Here is a 16,491-nt window from a genome sequence, read left to right on the forward strand (position 1 = left end):
CTTTTCAATCTAATAATGGTATCTGGAGTTCGGCTTACCCAATGTAACCCATTTAAAAGGTAAATTATGGGTATCCACACTGGATTTCGTTTGCCCATCTCGAAATTTAAAATGGCCGCCATTCTGGTTAGGGGTAAGATATCGACCTCAGGTTTACGGCATTGTATTTCTTTTGACAAACCCTTCAAAATGAGAGGTCACTCAATAGGGGTTGCTATTTAAAAAAATTAAGTTACCCCCTACCCCTACCCCCCCTGAGGGGGTGAAAAATTTTTTCTGATGCAAAAAATTCCGGAACCTTGGTTAACAGTCAATGCCACAAACAAAATATTTCTATCTATTTTGGTTTAAAAAATACAGATTTGTTTCCATACTTAATTTACACACTGTATATATATATATATATATATATATATATATATATATATGTCCGTTAGTGTGATAACTTGCGAAAATAATCTGATTTTGATGAAATCACTTTCATAAATAACAAAATAACCTAACGTAAAATGAATCATTATAATAATAGAGATAACAGTAATTTGGGTATGACACACTATGTTAATCTTTGAATCACAACCAACAAACTATTAGTTTGCTAAGGATAACTAATTTTAACGATTGCACAGTTCTTTGTCATTTACCTTTCTGCTATGCAACTCAATGTAATAGCTTCTTGTTTAGAAAATTACACCAAGAGGTAATAGATACCAATGTAATAGATTCTTAGTTGTGTTTTAATGGTTTCAATTGCTTTTGAAACACCTCCTTAGCCCCTCCCTCTTCTTCCTCACCGTTTTTTATTTTTCAATCACATCATCAGCAAAATACCCCCGCCGTAGCAAACCTGCAGACTAAGCGAATTTCCAATTGCCCGATTGGGTTTTCAATTTAATCTACTGTATTTAAATAATAGTGTATATCTTGGAAAACCAACATCTTTTAAAATTAAGAAACAATACTCATAATCATAATACCAGAAATAAGAACCATACCTCAATCGAATTCCATAATTTAAGTAAAACTGTAAATAGTCATATAGTTTTGTCATTTAAAGTGTATATAACTTTCTTGAATGTTGAATCCATAATTAAATTACACAATATAAAGGATTTCAAGAATACATTTTATTGTTGGCTGACCAATAACCTATTTTGTAGTTTGGAAGAATTTTTTAACAATACGATTCTTCAGTTGTAATTATTCTAAATACGTATTATAATATGTCTCCCTTTGTTTAGTTAGCTATAAGTATTTTATTAGCCTAATAAAAAAATGGACTAGGCTATGCTATAATTTTAGCTGTATCTTGACATTGTAGATAATTTGTACAAATTCAAAAGACAATAAAGCATATGTCATTTCATTTCATTTCAGCTCACCGAAATGCACCAAAAAACACCAAAATCGTCACAAGATTTTACGTTGGGATAAAAAGCCTACTTTGTATTATCCTAAATTAATGCTATTTATGAACTATTTGATAAAATATAATTCATACAATGGCCCTGCACATTATTCATCTCCTTATGAGTAAAAAATATGTTGTTAACTAAGTTAAATAACCAGCAAATTAGAATAAATATTATTATCCCTTCATGTCAAGATTTTAAGCCATCTACACGTTGAATGAACTATGTATTTTATGTAAAGAGGTATGTTAGACCCAACGAAACGTTCAGAATGAAATAATTAACTTGGTTCGTCCATGATAATTATACCAGAAAACATTTTAAAACCTGAGATAACGATTTTGAAGCTCTCCTTTTCAAAGCGTAGGCTTGTGTTCCCCGAAGCACAGAATTTATAGTCAATGGTACTACTATAGTAGTACGTTTTCTGTGCCCGAAGGCAAATTGGTTACAAAACTACGTCGCAAACCTGTTATCAGTGGCACGTTTAATTTCGGTCTGATGCTTATGTATAATGTATATCACAGCGCTCAACACAGCCTTATCAGCACGGAAATAACCGAAACGTTTGTGCGAATAATGCCAATGACGTGCAGAATATCTCGCCTGAGAAACGTGTTTAATGTATGCGTAGAGGCGCAAACGCAAGGTCGGCTTGAGGAAGGCCGGCGACCGTGTGTCGAAACGCCGAAACCCACTCTCACTCGCCGGCCGGCAACGGCCAACCTGCAAACTGGATGTGACGAAACTGCTGTAGGTTCATTGGTATTTTACAGCTGCTTATTATTTCGGTGTTTGATAATGTCGACACTTGTGGGATATGGTCTATTAACCCCGAAATGTTGGCGCAACTGACATTAGTTTTGATATTTTTTTGCGGAGGGGGTTAGTAGGCCTACGTGCTCTTATTTTGTACTTATTGACATTATTAGGTAACATCGTTTTAACTGTTTGGATACCATCCATTCACTTACAAACTATTTCTTGATAAGCCAAAGCCATGGAAAGTTTGTGATCTCAAAAGTGAAAGAGGTCGTATAAAAGACATACCTTCGATCCAGAATCGACATTCCAACATTCCACTTTGAATTGCGGTCAAAAAACAAAATCCTATCCTGGGCGCAACTTTGTATCTTAAACTTTCTTAGACTGATATTGGTGCGTAAAACATTGTAATTTTCCTCAGATTTCAGTCATAGGCGGCCAATGTATTTCTTGGGCATATCAAGTAAAAATATATAGCCTACCTAGGTATCTAAGGTAAAAAGGACTGTCTCCATAGTGCATGATAATTTATGCGATAAATTTGTTCCTTTACAGCGCTACACTTATTAGCACCTAACCATATAAATTATAGTTTATTTGTGTACAGCTTACGTCTTAAAGTACTAACAAAAATTTGCAATAAGGATTTACTACTAATTAGACTTTATTTTCTAAACAAGAAATTGGAAAGATGAATAAATTTACGATATAAGCACTCATGTTGACAAAATTGGAACGAAAATTTAATGATTAACGATCAATTAAATTACGTTTTGAATCACCCATAAAATGGATACAGTAGGCCTAATTTACATACTTTAGATTTTGTCAATCTAACTCACGTATATAGTAAATTGATTTTTGTTTATCAAAGCTACCACAGTAATAATTAAATTCTCCTTCTTCAGGGTTTCTTTTTTTGTGTGGGGGGCACAAAGAGGTTTAAAAAGCCTTTGAATCTACATTACGTACCCATTTATGCACATGTTTCGAAACTCAACACAATTTATGGAACGGGCTTTGAAAACATTTAGTAAAAGTTTCAACTTCTTAACAGGTGTGAAACACAGTGGTATAAAATCAACATTCAGGTATTGTCCGATTATTTTGACACTTATTGTTGAACAGCTTTTTAATTGAAGGATGTTAATTACTTATCCCTAAATTTCTCAAGTAAATTGTTTCTGTAACTGAAGTTTGAGGTGTGACTTAAAAATGCTGAACTAAATCTATATAAATTGTGCAGTGTCTCGGAAGTCAGGGTTTTTTAATTTCACGATTCTGAATCAACTACATAATAATGAAAACAGTTACAATTAAAAATCGATGTAAATGATTTCAATTTTTATTTTTACTAAGAAAATCCTCGATGCTGGTTCTATAGTGGCGGTAGGTAGGTAGCGGTTTTGTCAATACTTTCATCTTGTTACTTGGCGTGCTCCACTCTAACTTGGGGGTTTAGGTCAAATGGTTATAAAATGCTCCAAGTTTTCCTTGCTTGTCACTCCGAGGGTGCAACTTAAATTAATTTTTACTATCTGCATTAATTACGGGGTTGTCGCCAGATTCGGGAAAGCGGAGTTTTAGCCTTCTGCAGACGTACGAGTGAATTAGGGATGAAGACTTGTGTTTCTAAAACATAAATTTCATCAAGTAAATAATACTGTACAAATTTCTCCTTGTAGAGTCAAAACAAATGCATCATCTTGTAGCGTTTAAACATGATATATTAATTTCTAACAAAGCCAGTATGGAATTAATTTTTTTTAGTTAGGATGTTGTAATATAAATTACGAACGTAGCTTAACAAGACTTAGTATTATTTTATCCACCCAGCGCTTGAATTTAGGATACCAAGACAAAATATTTTCTCATCCTAATTTTCACCTCTATTTCAATTGCTAAAATAGGATCTACTCGTACTTTTCACGAAACTACTTTGTTTAGGAGCCATGAAAAACTCTTATCGCAATATGCTGATATGGATTTTTACTGTCAAGTTTATTGATGCCGACATGTGTGTAGTTTCCATGCATACTCGTAGTGAACAATAGTGAACGTGCTCTTAAACCAAGAGCATTAAAAATTACCATTAAGAATCTAAAGAACTTGTCATTATGTAAAAGTTGCACTATAGATTTAAAATGCTACAAAATGTGTTTCCGTCAGGTTTGAGTGTCTGGAGTTATTTTGGTTTACCAATACGTGTCATATCGTTATCTTTCAACTATAGATGGCTTTATTTTGACTCAAGTTTGAAGCGCAATGTGTTATAATAACCACGAGAATTTAATTTTGACATCAGCGCCCTCAAACGTCGCCAACATGAAACGCACACCGAACAGGCTTCAGATTTTAAACTATGAAGTCTACTTGTGATGTTTTAGTCCATTACCACTTAGGTGATAATTGTAGACTCGACTAGACAACATACCACACGTGTCGTCTAACTGGTGAATATATGAAGAAGGCTAAGGTCTTGTTTGACGCGACCTCTATACATCGTGGTTGTAGCCCTGACCTCCCCGTTTCTACCCCTCGTCCACCCACAGTTCATGGACAGTTTGGTTGTGAATTACAGTTCAAGTAACAGTAAAGTCTCTATGTTACGCCAAAGCTGCGTTACAAATTTATGCAATACTGCACAAAACATTGTAGCGGGTTTTTATTTATATCGAGACGTTTTAGAATCCAAAATCTCATCCTTCTTCTGTAGGTGGGATGGGACGTAAAATAATTTGAAATAAAACGCTTTAAACGTTGTAGATAGCCAAGTGATTATCACATTGTTATTAATTTGTAAATATTTTTGTGGGCTTCACTCATACCCCACCTTTTTGTTTATTATTGGCTGATGATATCCAGAAGTCATATATAATAGAGATACACACACACACACACACACACACACACACACACACACACACACACACACACACTTACACACAACAACCGTCCTGGAAATTAAGTCCAACGTTTCACCTAGAAAACGTTGTGTTTTGCGTTCGACCCGCGTTCGGGAGTCTCGGGACAAAAGTAAAGTTTTTTACCCTGACGAAGCGGGACGTTTTTGGGATACGCGAAACTAAGCACTTGATCTCCAGGATTGCGTGTGTTGTGTGTGCCTTCAAATGAATGCTTTTCTCTTCAACGCACATCGAAAAATAGGTATAATTGTGTGAAAAGTAGAAATGTTTGAGTTTAGTTCAACCTTATCTATGGAATAATGTTTTCAAGTCGTACATAACAAAACAAATCGCCATTCAACAAAATCGCAGGTATTTGTAGGACGGGGTTCGTGGAGGTGGAGTGTAACAGTTGTATCCGCTGTGTGTGTGTGTGTTCGTGGGGAGGGGTAATTTAAAGTCGGGTTTACAACGTAGAGCGAGAGAGAGTGTGAGAGAGAGGGTGAGCTAGGACCCGCGTTGGATAGAGAGAGAAGGTAGATGCGCGCGCCGGCTCAGCGCGTCTTCAGCGTCTAGTTATTGATTCAGCGAGCGTTCTCCGTGTTGAGTGGACGTGTCTTATGGAGTAATACAGCGTGTACGGTAAGAATATTTACAAGTGGCTAAGTACTGTAGTGACCAGTCGAAAATATTTATTTACGATTTTAGAATTACTCCCTATGGAAAGTGTCCGTATTTTATTTACCGGTACTTCCCTCCACTCCCTTGAAAACCTCCCGTTGTCTTAAGTGGTTAGGTAAACAGGATGTTTAAAAATGTTTAAATTGATGGAAAATGGTTTTTTTTGTTAATGGAGTTGTTTTTCAATATGTGTGCCCGAAGGTTATGTAAGGGACAAAAAGATTAGAGGTTGTTGTGGGTTTTGTTTATCCAAGTCGTGTGAGGTACTTATACTTAAAACGTGATAATCGTCGGCACCATCATGGCCGGGCTCACCTGTTAGCCTTGATCATAATGGCCCAGCGTGACTGTTGATGGTAAATATATTGCTTGAGTCTTGGGCTAGGTCAAAACATTCGTCTAGTGTAGCTGGCAAGGATCAATTTATGTGCGAATTTGGTTATTCAGTGCGTGGATTAAAAGATACAAGAACAGGTCGCAGATTTCATAAGTAGGCTACATATATCTGGAATCGATCGACAAAAAGTGGTTTTGATGAGATTTTCGAAAAAAATAATTATGCTTAAGTCCCTTATTCAGTCATAAGAGTTTTGGTCTAAAGAATTCCATTAGCGAACAATAACGTGTTCTAAATTAAAACACCTTTTAAGTTCCCCTAACCAAACAAATAATCAGTACATATACCTGGTTTATAAAAATTAAGCAACTACCAAGTAGATTATTACATAAGCGCAAGGTGATGATTCGGGCGGTATTGGACTAGTACATTTGTACAAAAAAGAAAAGAAAAACTATAAAATTCTTTGTAATTAGTTTAGTATCAACTGGACCTTGCTGACAAGTCTAACTAGGTTAAGCCACACCACAGTAATAAATAAATGTATTTTAATTTGCATATAGTATCAGATACCGAATATTATAATGAGCTTTATACATTTTTAAATTTAGAGATAACTTTTTTATTATTGGTTCGTAATTTCGACTAAGTAAGGACAGTACTTAAGTAAGTAAGGAGTACCACAAGAGAACCCTAATTACAGCCCGCATTGACGGTATCAGTTACAAACCTTTTAAAAACCCGTAAGTTTATGTAGCGAAATGCTTAGATACCGTATGTTTAAAATCTGTAAACTAAAAAAGATGTACACAGCAACTACTGTTTCTTCCTTGCAAATCCAGACCCTACTCTCTCCAATCCAAGTCAGTCCTGCTAAGATTGGATCGCGGAAACTGTACAAGCTCATACAAATGGACTAATTTTGGCCAAAGGCAATCATTACCATTACCATTTGAGATGGAGACGCTATGTGCGTATATTAACCCAAATATGAGTGAAGGACGAGTGTAGAATGGAGTGTGATGCCGTGTGTAGCTTTGTCAGGGTGTCCACATTCTGGAAAGTCAGGGATAGTCATGGAAAGTCATGGAAAAATTCTGGTCATTGAAAGTCATGGAAATAGGTCATGGAAATCACCAATGATGGATGGATTTCAGGGGTCCTTTCAATGATCTAGTCAGCCGTAACCCCAACTATTGTAGCATTTTTCCGAATTTTTCACAAATATACGACAATTCAATTTATAAAGTTGTCTTAGTTTATGGGTTTTGAGTTTGTATTTAGTTCATTGTTGTACCTGTTGTACGCCATTGTTATTTGTTAATACGTATTTCAATATTTTCTGTCTATGCAGTATTATTTGTGTGTTTACAGTATATTATAATTTTCGAGTAAAGTTCGTGAGTCATGGAAATCAATGGTTAATGGTCATGGATAGTCATGGAAAGTCAGGGAAATTAATGACAAAATTTCTGTGGACACCCTGTTTGTACTGACTGAATATCAGCTGTTTCATTAGTCAGGACTATATTGAAATGATCACCAAATGAATTGAAAGCCCAATGATCATGGACAGCTGGGCCCAGTTTTAAACCACCATAAAGCTTTAATCATACATGAATCATTGTTTGTGATACGGTTAAAAGTGTCACGGTATTAGTGAGTAGTTTAAATTCTATTTTAGCTCATAGCTAGTTGAATATAATATTTGTGATTTCGTCACCGGTATCGGGGATAAGTAGAGTTCTAATAGTTTCCTCAATGAGTTTGCTTGTTGTTCTAAACGGAAATCAATAGTTCGATTGATGCTTTGAAATTAGTTTGCCTTCTGTGTTTCCCTTATCTGCGATTTGTAAATTAACGATGCTTAAATTTACGGATATTGACGAAATCGATACATAAGATATTGTACTATACTAACGTTTCACTGTATCTGTTTTCCTTATCTTCGGTTTTTTTTTGTAAATCGAGGAAGTTAATTTAATTTATTTACGACAAGAAATATCAAATGGGCTAAAACTGTTGATGAAGTATTGGTTATGATGATCAACGAAACGGGCTATGTAAGTTTTCGATCGTATTTACCAAATGATTTTCTTAGTGCAATGTCTACATAAGAGTCAAGGTGACGATTTTGTCCTTACATTAAACAAAGTGAACAAAGTTTGATTGAATATCGGTGTCAGTTGGAGTCTGAAAAGTCCCCCAAAGAGTTTATGAACCAGTCGAATGCTCGTGTATGGTGCAGATCTTGTTCATTATGTTTTGGTTTTAATTTTTACGATTAGTACACACACAAAACGTTTTGACAAATTAAATTTATATTCCACATTTAATGAACATTTTGTAATTTCATTAATTAAATAAACTTTTATACCTTACAATATCACAACACATTTATTACAAAGTACATATGATTTTTTAAATACAATTAAAAAACAAATACGAATCTTTTATGTGAACTGTTAAATGCTTGTTAAATTAGTGATGCATAACACAATTCAACGTATCCAGTAGAAATGACTTTTTGATATGTGTCTCCTATGGTATTTTAGAGTTATCATAAAAGTTGTATTTTCAGTTACGTGTATGCCATGTTTCCGAACGACAATTACCTAGATTACTTGTCAATGTCACCTGTAAGTATCCAGGAAATCTGAATAAACTCGTATGTCCTCTACCGTTGACACATATTGATATATATTTTTGTTAAACAATGTGTATTCGACTTTTACACTAATTAATATAACTACTGTGTGTTTTAAACCATCCAATTCCTGTGTTCTAAAATTTCAATTTCTATTCGTTTACCGTTTACGTCGCAAAATTAGAAAACCCTCGAAATTAATACAATACGAATTGAGTGATATTCACTTATCTTCGTGAGTAGGTGTAATGGAGTTGGTCGAGTATATTTTGAACGATCACGCGAGTTTGAAAATCTTACCACGGACGGAATTTACAATGCACAATGTTGTTTCTAGATGATACTTGTGTGCAGCCGGTCTAAAGCTTTGTTTACTATTATTGCTATAATTTATTGTTATCTTTAAGATAGTATGTCAACGTCTCACAGTGATAGCGGCTTTTTGAAAAGTAACACTTGAAAATCGCAATGTTTTGGCTTTGGTTTAGTAATCTGTCTCTGTGTACAAATCCTGAGTTAAGTGTATATTGAGTTGCATAATTGAGTTTCCAATTGGGTTTTTCGTTACACTGCAGCAAAATAGCCGTTTTAATGCATGCGTTGCGGGTCTGAAGTAGCATTTTTACTTTCCAGGGAGTAAAAATCATTTTTAGTCTCTAGGGAGTGAAAATCAGCTGTTGTCAACAGTTAAAAATTTCGATTGTGGCAAACGTATCGATCGAAATTATTTATCGATTGATTTATTAGGTAAGGTTTTATCCTATTGCTTGACATATCGATGGTTGATAACGCAATCATAATAGACGCAATAATCGAATCACTTACTTAAACAGCTGCTTTTTTGCATTAGCAGAATTGCAAACAAGCTGGACGTCGTTTTGAGAGGTTATTTTTACAAACAAATTATTTCGTTTTCTAGCTTTGTTTTCGTTAATTAATCCAATATGACGAAAAATATAGTTCACCACACGGGCAAAAAGTGACTTTTTAACCCTCGCTCATTTTCCGACCTTGCCTTCGCTCCAACTTCTAATTGTTAGGTGAGCACTAACAGTTTGGATAATACACGTTTCATTCTGTACATGAAATTTGTAATTAGTTGCATAGAAATTGGTAGGCCTACTATTTTTTATTTGGTATAACAACGGAACATTTATCTTATGTTCCACACAATAGATTGAGTCCACTGGTTGCTGTTGTTTTGTTCATGACGTGAATTAGATTTAAATTGCCAATGTCCGGGGCGAGTGTGACCACGGTAGGGGTGTTGATGTTACTGACCCGTTATTGTTGTCAGTGAGCGGCTGAGCGCTAGGGGAAGAGGATGACCGAGATATGTCGCGCAGACTCCCACCCTCGCCACACCTACGTCAACCTGAACCTAGTCAACCTGACACTGCAATTACGTGACTTGTTAGATTAACGTTATAGTGACTTGTGTCTGCATCTGCACATTAACCTCTCGTACTGGCTCATCCCTTGCTTTGCTGGATACGTTCCAGAATGGTTCCAGGCACAGGCATGAGGCATATGTGGGCGGGCAATTCAAGGTTAAAAGAGGTTGTCAGACTTTTAAAGAACTTAAGATTTTCTCAAACTAATATCATATTCCGTAGTTTTTTATTAGTTAACCTATGACGTAAAATTTATCAGTCAGAATTTGTTATTGCTGTAGTTTGATGCATTAAATTACTATACAAATCTCCCGTGTTCAATCGTAGGCCTAATGAATAAACGTCTACATAAAATTATAAAATACCACATCCTCTGTCATGAAATCAATATTTTTGATCAACTAGGCTAGAACCTAGCCCGGGATGGGTTTTCATCTTTTTTGGCTATCCAGGTTGCAGCAAGGGTTAGCGGAATTTCACCCCTTGAGCAAAACTAACGTCACAGCCTAGGGGGTAAAATTCCGATCGCGAACTTTTGAGTTGCACAACCTGAGTTGAATAATATAAAAGTGGAATTATAGGCCTAATTATATGCATTTTTTCACGGTTGTAAATGTAATCAGAACAAATTAAATTATAAAACCTAGAGTGTATGGGCCGGAATTTTACCCCCTTCATGAAACTCAAATTGTACGGCCTGGATTTTTCACCCCAGAATTTTAGTACACTGTACCTCCCATTTAAGCATTTTATTAATTCCATGCTGACAAGATTTTAGATAAAAATTAAATAAAAAAAATCGTACTAAGCTTGGAATTAATTAGACTCAATAATATAACCTTTTCTTGGGAAAACTGGCAATAGTTTCTGATAAACATTTTTTTACAGTGGGCATGTATCCTACTGAATTCATTCCGGGTGCTAAATTCACAAAAAAATAAAGGTAATTTAGGTAAAGGGGTTTGGTGAAAAATTTGCCTTCCGTTGGGTTAGGTTGTGTTAGTTTTAAAGCTACAGTATTGTTAAATACTAGCTTTTGTTTGGATACACTCTCGCTATAAAATCCACAATCCTCAAAATAATCCGAAAATATGTTTACGCCTTCTGCGTTTTTGCGAGATCACTTGCCATGCGATTAACCAACAGAAGTACTCAATGAGGATGTAAACTCGTCAATTTAGATTATCAAGCGATTCCTTAACTTATTTAATTCCTTAAGCTATTATTTAACTTAAATGATTGCTATCGAAGCCACCTCAACCTACGCAACATGCTCAACTTAATCATTCCAGAGGTTACCTATGATAACACTTATCACCATGTTATAATGTACTAAACTTGTACTTTAGTTGGAGGAATGACGTCAATGGCAGATAACAGCCCTATCTAATACACTTGTTGAGCTTTTCTATTAGGCTAAAGTACTTTTTGCAGGCTCACGAATTCCCAGTGCTTAGAATATTCGATATTTTTAGTTTTAGTGAAAATACTGAACATTAAAAATGTACTTTTTCAAATGATGATGCAATTTTGACGTAAACTTCAATAATTTGTGCTGCACTCTGAACGATTATGCTTGGACTTGTTTAAGTGTGATTAAAATTTGACGAGAATCATTGAGGCAAAAATCAAATATCTGACTTTATTATATTTTGCTGCATCATCTTTATACAGTAATTTTACCAATGTATACATTTGGGTTTCCTTTCAAAATTAAATTACATAAATTGTAATTCAACATTAAATTCCCACTTTTCTATTTTAAAAAATCTCTTAAAAAGCAACTAGCATAGGAAATTAACAAACTTGTTGTATATTAAAATGTATAACTGTGATTGCTGTATCTTTTAGCGAATTTCCTATAGGGAATAATTTATTACTGTAGGTCTCAAGGTAAGATCTAGACCCAGGACCATATTACTTTTTTGGTTTTGAAGTCCCCAGAAGCCATACGCCATCCGTTCAAATTTATAAATGTATGAAAATGAAATAACAGCCATTGTTTGTGTGTCCGTTAACACGATTACTCAATTAGGTAGAAATGTGTAAATTTGCGTTTATTCGAACGAGTTCGCAAACCACATCGTTGGACTTTGAGAACAGGATTTTATGGGGTAAAAATGGGGTTTTTCATTTTTGACCTTTTTAAAATTTGAAATACTATTACCATTTTGTAGAGCTTAAAAAACAAATAATTTAGTACTGTACATGGAAGCGTTGTTGTATGCTAAATGATTATGGAGAAATTATTCAATCACCCCTACTATTGAAGTTCACATTTTAGCTGTACTACTTTGGCTCTAACCAACATAAATAAATGTGTGGGACAAGTTGACATTTGGGCAGTGACATTTAGGACGCACCTGTGGTATACAAGTGACAAGTATGAGTTTGAATGTTTGTGATGTACACCAATCCATTACATTCACTTATTACTTTGTCAGACTCTGCCCACCTGTGTTTATGTTGAGTGGTGTTTTTTACTAGAGCTATAAGATTTTATACTTTTAAAATAAATTTTCTGATATTTTTTATATGTGTATAACAAATATGATTAATATTTAGAAAAAATAATCTCGATGACACAAGTTTATGTGACACAAACTTTTTTAATTTATTTTTTTATTGGTTTTCTTTCTAATTGTATTACACAATCTATACTTATAAAAGGCAAAGCCCTCACTGACTCACTGACTCACTGACACACTCACTCATCACTAATTCTCCCACTTCCCATTTACCTACGAGGCTGAAATTCGGTACATCGATTCTTTGGGCATTAAATAGGGCAACTAAGTAGTTTTTATTCTGATCGGGCTTTCGGGCTCCGCCCCAGTGACTCTGGAGTTTCCCATGTTAACCTTATGATTTTTCATATTTAAAAGGAGTTAATGAATCTTAACAGCTGTTTCAATTAAACAAGTTGGTTCTGTTCTATGATGTTCAATAGCATGAAAGTTACAAGGATTACCAACAGGGTGCAGCACTATTATTTTTTTAATTTATGACAACAGCTAATTTGCAACCAAAAGGTGAGTGAGCGTAGCGAACGAACTTCAACCTGGTGGCAGATTAGCGAACGAGCTAACCTGAAGGCAAGTGAGCGCAGCGAACGAGCTCCAACCTAAAGGTGAGTGAGCGTAGCGAACGAACTTCAACCATGACGTGATTAAGCCATGCGAACGAGCTCATCTTGAAAATTAAGAAGTTAAACGGAGCAAAGCCCGCGGGTACAGCTAGTACAATATACAACTCATTAGTAATCATAGACAATCTTTAAATTGCGCCTTCAAATCTTAAATGTTAAATAACTGAAACGTTCAGTTTGCGCCACTGAAACAGGTAAAGAGAGAAATAATTAACAGTTATTGTGGAACATTGTATGGAAAATGTATCGCTTGATGTGCAACATTTGTTCCAAGAGATTCAAGGCCTGTCCTAAATTGCCAATTGAAGTGAGTAGTGAATGGTTGACCTTAACTTAATTCCTCGTAAGGTCTGCTCATAACTCAAGTTCGGCTTCTGAACACCAACTGTGAGCATGCGATGTTTGTAGGTTGGCATTTAGACATAATTTACATAATTGACATAATTTAGACATAGGTGGATATAATGACATCTAAAGTTTTCCTTGGTTGTAACTTTTGTTATTGTCACTATAGCATTGGTGAACATAAAATACACAACCATTGACTTTGAATACTGTAAATCACAATGAATCCTTGATAAGTCCTCGATTTAGCACTGAAATTATGGATTTTGTCCTGGTATTTTGATAAAATAACAATTTTTTTTTAGCAAACCATAGTGAGTTTTCAAAGCTCACTTGTTTTATGATACAAAAGGTACCCATACCTATTGAATATTTGCCAAAACTAAGGTAACTTATCACAAGTTATACAGGGTGTTTTACAGTCTTGTCGTGTAATCTTTTGAAGTATCTGTAACTTGTAAGCACAATAATGCAAAAATCCTTGTAACACTTTGTGTAGAGTGGAATGCTTGATTTAAACTCTCAAGCTGCAGATATTGTTAAATGTCTTAGATTATTAAGAAATGATTGCATGTTGCATTTTTTGAATATTTTCTTCACTTACCCTTGGGCGACCATTCCCTTTCTGTGGTGTTTATGAACTTATCCTACCATGCTTTTATTGTGTTCTTTGATGGAGGATTTTAAATCTACGCTGAAAAACAATAGGAGGCTTAGTTTCTTTGAACCACTCGACACACTGGCCTTCTCTCGAGGATCCAATCCCAAAATTTTACTGTCTTGTTTTTGTTCATTCCACAACAATGTAAGAAGGAACTGCTAATCAAAACAACTTATTATAAAAATTTTGTAGTTTTCCTAACAAATAATGAAAACTAGAAGTTTCTTCCTCTAACACAGGATGAATGAGTCAAAGCTAGAATTGATCATTTTGTGTAAACACCCAGTAAGTTATTATTGAGAATTTATTGCAAATGAGACTCAACATTGTGCTTTCCCAAGTTGAAGAGTTAGAAAAATACGTTAAAAGTCAATTATTGGTTTTATGCCAAGAAAGGTTTGAAATTAAGTTTTCAAATGTGATTTAAGTACCTATCTAAAAAACTTATTACTTAAAATATATTGGGGTATTACTTAATTAGTATAATACTTATACTATCAACGTGTCAGCTGATTTAGTAACTTAGCGAGCGGGAATGGTCATTTCCGCTCTAGAGCGGAAATGAGCTATTTTGCATACTCTTTACAGATGTGGCAATGTGATTATTTCCATGCAGTGGTAGGAAGTTACAATTTAACTAATTAATTGATGTTTTTGTTGCAGTAGTGACTACAGGGGTGAAGCGGTAATCTCACTCCGGTCCAGTTCCATGCTCACGTACCGACTGGTCTCCACCCATTTTCTGAAACAGCCGTAGTTGTCAAGATGTGCCGTGACAGAGACATGAACCCCCCGACCCCCTCCAGTGTCTCTGTCTGAGCCCCCCTCCCCCCTCCACCTCCGCCAAACTGTGGAACGTCGCCAAGGGCTGTATTGTGAGTATGCCACTTCTAGAAATAAATAGTAAGACCTATTTTACGTTCAATTAATCAAGCCTCAAAGACAGCAACGCTAGCTTATTTTTATGTCCCACCTAATTCAAGACACTAAGGTTGTTGCGTTTTACACATTACTTCAGGGTAGGCCTAGAGGGTCGTGACATTATCCCTTGGATAAAATCCTTTGATGATTTAACTGAATTTGAATCTGGGACCCTAAAGATTAAAATCTAGTGACGAATCAAGTATTCGTTGTTTAAGCAGTGCATGGGTTCAAGATGGGTACAGTAGATGATCTTTGCAGCTTTGTTACTCAGCTATAAGACTACCTTCAGTCAGAACTGTTTATTAAAATCACTATCAAGTATACCAGGGTCCAACATTGGCAGGATGAAGTACAATGTAGATAGATAGTAGATATGATCTTGAGATTGTGGGCTTTAACTCAACTACAGCCAATTTGATTTTTGGTAGTTTTAGAAAATTTCCCTCTAGGGAAATAGCTATTAACGTAGGTAAGACCTGGACACGGGATTGATATACTTTTTCATTTTGATGCCCCTGGAGGCCAAAAACACCATTCGTTCAAAACTTTATATACATTACATATGTCCGATAACTTGGGTAATTTTTGTCCGATTTTTATAAAATTTTGCTTGAAAATGTATGGCAAGATAAACTTGAATGAGTTCGCGAACCAGCATAATTGGACCATGGGAATGGGGCTTTACGGTGGGTTTTATGGGGTAAAAATTGCCTTTTCTTATTTTTTACCCTTAAAACACAATATTTCCCAATTTCTCTTAATTGACTTGTAATGTATAGATGTAAAGTTAAAGATGTTGGCTGTCCTGCGAATTCGCCTGTTATATTTTTGTTAGGTTTTGCGTAGATGAATTACATTGCTAAAAATAAATTCACAAACATTAAGTTTACAATTATTTGAATGCCTAAGATCAGGGCCGGACTTACCTATGGGCAGAGGGGGCGAGTGCCCGGGGCCCCCTTGCACAGTAGTTTTTATTAATAACTTCGAAAATTAATCAGACACTTACCAAATGGCCTTCTTTTGTAACAACTTTATTTTTATTTTCGTTATCCTATATTTAAGGTTATTGTTAGGAGCATTTTAAGGCATTACTAGGAACGAAGTTCTTGACCCTAAGGGACTTTTCCTCAGAGTTGCATTGGGCCCCACGCTTAGGCCTGGATTACACGAGCATATGTGTTAGGCTGTGACTGTGACGGACAAGTTTCAGTTTCAATGAAGCCGCTCGCCCGAACGTACGGCCGCGGCGAATGAGTTGAAGGGGGCCC

General features: G+C 35.4%; 1 protein-coding gene across 3 annotated transcripts in view; it reads left to right on the forward strand.

Annotated features, from left to right (window-relative positions):
- LOC128987692 (protein FAM13A-like) overlaps positions 1-16,491 on the forward strand; it is a 63,918-nt gene that overhangs the window by 8,667 nt on the left and 38,760 nt on the right. Inside the window, exons 1-2 of one of the 3 annotated variants that reach the window (XM_054408677.1) lie at positions 5,615-5,725; positions 14,960-15,171. The gene's annotated coding sequence lies outside the window, so the exon portion shown is untranslated. Of the gene's footprint in view, positions 1-5,614; positions 5,726-14,959; positions 15,172-16,491 lie in introns of those variants that run through there. The other 2 variants (XM_054408676.1, XM_054408678.1) reach the window with 2 other exon arrangements.

The sequence above is a fragment of the Macrosteles quadrilineatus genome, unplaced genomic scaffold (genome assembly GCF_028750875.1).
Source record: "Macrosteles quadrilineatus isolate MER2022 unplaced genomic scaffold, UCM_ALF_1.0 Scaffold_2__2_contigs__length_208266976, whole genome shotgun sequence".
NCBI lineage: Eukaryota > Metazoa > Arthropoda > Insecta > Hemiptera > Cicadellidae > Macrosteles > Macrosteles quadrilineatus.